Source organism: Sardina pilchardus, chromosome 21 (assembly GCF_963854185.1).
Source record: "Sardina pilchardus chromosome 21, fSarPil1.1, whole genome shotgun sequence".
NCBI lineage: Eukaryota > Metazoa > Chordata > Actinopteri > Clupeiformes > Clupeidae > Sardina > Sardina pilchardus.
In genome coordinates, this window is record NC_085014.1 from 7,411,585 (window position 1) to 7,414,759 (window position 3,175).

Sequence of the window (3,175 nt, forward strand, 5' to 3'; positions counted from 1 at the left end):
AGGCTGGGTAAACCCTGCCTGATCTGCCGGCGATTTGAATTTCACCCTCTAGCTCAAGCTGGAAACTTGCACATCTATCTCTCCTGCTTCCTGTTTGCTGAGTTCAATCACACACTAGCTCTTGTGCAGTAAAACTAAATCCACAGACTCCCAAACTAATGTTCAATCTTAAAAGATTGAGCTTTAAAAAAGAGAGAGAAGAAAACAGAAGAGTATGAAAGAGAGATAGAGGGAGAGAAAGAAAGAGGGAGACAAAGGGGGGAAAAGGGAGAAAACAAAATGCCCAGGCACAGTGCTAAACACAAGCCTAGCCTGTTGCCGTGGGTTTCTGACTGGCCAACGTCCTGTATGTCATCATGGACTGCTGGGTGAAAGCGATCCTGAGGTGGTTAAAGGTGGAACATAAAAGACGTCCCTTCTTCCCTCACGGCTCAAGGTCAAATGTTTGTGTGGTTTTGTTTGGACGCCCTATTTATTCCTTCGCTCTGTCCCTCCACTCTCTACATGTATTCTCAAATGTCCTCTCTATACGTCACTTCAGATGAAACCATGATGACAGTCATCTCCACCTCTCTCTCTCTCTCTCTCTCTCTCTCTCTCTCTCTCTCTTTGTTTCAATTCAGTTCAATTAAAGAAAGCTTTATTGGCATGAATGTTTCGGGTAACATAATTGGCAAAACTCAATTACACACACACACACACACACACACACACACACACGCGCGCGCCCTATATACACATATTATTACATACACAAAAATGTTGAATAGAATCTCTCTCTCTCTCAGTCTCTGCCTCATATTACGTTTCACTGTCTCTCTCTGACTGTCCCAGTTCTGTCATACTGTTGTCCTAAGGTGACTTCAAGCCACCATTCATACCTCCTTCTTCACTGCCCCAGTTCTCTGCAATTCTCTCCCTGCCTCACATATGTCTAGTGGGACTAACCTTGGGGGCATGCAACAGCTAGCTACAGCTAGCATTACTGTACCACACCTGTTCCACAACAGCTAGATACAGCTAGCATTACCACACCTGTTCCACAACAGCTAGCTACATTGCTGATTTCCACACCTGTTCCACAGCAGCTAGCTACAGTGGTGATTACCACACCTGTTCCACAGCAGCTAGCTACAGTGCTCATTACCACACCTGTTCCACAACAGCTAGTTACAGCCAGAGCGGTAGATATAACAGAGTGGCGACACTCCCATAGACCTCCATAGGAAACAATGGCGGACGTTTTTTCAGGCTACTTCCGCGTTATGGAGAGCTCAACAGTTCTTAACAGTGACATTCGCGGAGTTTGCCTCATTCACTTCCATTGGAGTCTGCCTAACTTTGTCAGCGGTAAGTAAACGAAAGCACGACCTTTTTTGAAATTGTTATATATTTCCTATATCAACTGTACCAGTATGTACTCGTAGTGTTATTCGAGTTGTTTGTGCTGCTCGTTTAACTGTTATTTTTGTATCTTAGTTATGACCGAAATTTCAGAGCATAACGTTACGTTAGCCTACCAAGCTAACCTTAGACGTGGAGGGAGGCTAGCTTAAATGTAATGTTCCTATATCAATAAGGAATGTCAGACATATCACACTTGGTTACGCTACTGTAGTAGAGCAACGTTAGATAATATATGGGGTTATCAAGGAGTTTGTATGACATTTATAATCCTATTTGCTGAACCTGATGGCGTTAGCTAATGTTAGCTAGTCAGCTCACGCACATTCGAAATGCAATGAAGGGGGAACAGTAACGTGATCTTAATGCATGCAATGGCATCAGATGTGCTCGTTATCAACGAGTTTGTGATTAAGTTGTTCTTCAGATGAACAGTGGAACTAATTAATGGGATGACATTTCATTTAGACCTGATCTAGCTTGTTAGCTTGCTAGATGGAATGTTTCATGGCACTATGAAGTGAACCTGAAGCTAAACTTGTGATCAGAGAGCATGATATGAACTCGGGTACATCTCTTCACAACAGAAATTTCAATTATGAACTTCAGGCCAGGGGAGCTGTAGAAGCAAAAACTGTACTATACTCTCCTGCCGTGTGTCACTTGCCTAACTGTCCAGTCATGCCCCTAGTGCCACTACTGTTCCAACTCCGGAGTCGGGACAGTGGCACGAGACTAGAGCTTGGGATAGGGGCGCGTGTACAGTGCAGTACTTATTTTTGTCTCAACTGCTGTTGGATGTCAGGTTGCAGTCAATACTACATTGAATGTACATTTCTGAGGTCTATATCACCACAGCAGGTCGATGTTTTTGATGGAATAATTTTGATTGCAATGACTATCTTGCAGATGCTGAAAGTGATGTGACAAGACATTGTCTTCAATTAAGTGGTCCTTGTAAGTAGGCTATAATATTTTATTTTTTATTTTTTTTTACCTTGTATGGATAACTGAAAAGTGTAGGTTAATCTAAGGGCAGAATTAGGTCCATCCATAGAATAAGAACAATGTTTGCAATGATGTAGCCTAGTCTAGTTAGCTGTAGTGGGTATACTGTAATCAATCCCAATTGTTGTCTGTACAGCATGCTGGCATTCCTCACAAAGTCAGTTACTGATTACCCTCAGTATTGTTCTTATTACAATAAGAAAAGTCTCCTTGTGTTGATGAATGCAATGGCTAAAGTGCAGTGATTTCTTATAGCCTGTCAGCTTTTTATTCTCAAAATAGCCATGAAAGATATTGTTGGGAATCATTGGTGTTATAAAAGTTATAAGGTGTGGCACCCCCAACCAACCTTGAAGGGGTCAGCCGTGTATGTAAAACTCTTGCTGGCCTTTTGCTTTTGTTTATGCTAATACCTTGATGTGGCATCTGTGAATGTATTGTACCAAGTATACACTGACTTTTACCTGCTCTCTCCATTTTCCACTGTGCCTATTCTTGCCTAGGACCAAGGATGCAGAGGACAAGACGGGTGTGTAGTATTGACTGAAATTATCAGAGAAGGTCATTTTTTATGGTTTAGGTCCAAACGAAGGGACCCGTCCAACCTCAGCATCTCCAACACCTCCTGTCACACCTCCAGCCAAATGTGCTACATCTTCCTCAGTTAACCTTCTTGTACTGTAGGTGTGCATGTCCAGCATCCTTTGCACATTAATGTCTTAGTTGTACACACGGTACGGTTGTTCAGATTTGGGAATCTGAA

General features: G+C 42.5%; 1 long non-coding RNA gene across 1 annotated transcript; it reads left to right on the top strand.

Annotated features, from left to right (window-relative positions):
• The first annotated feature begins 1,215 nt into the window (after nucleotides 1-1,215).
• LOC134068998 (uncharacterized) lies at nucleotides 1,216-3,175 on the top strand. The gene is made up of 3 exons (XR_009936745.1): nucleotides 1,216-1,350; nucleotides 2,314-2,361; nucleotides 2,916-3,175. It is a non-coding gene; the product is annotated as an uncharacterized LOC134068998 (long non-coding RNA).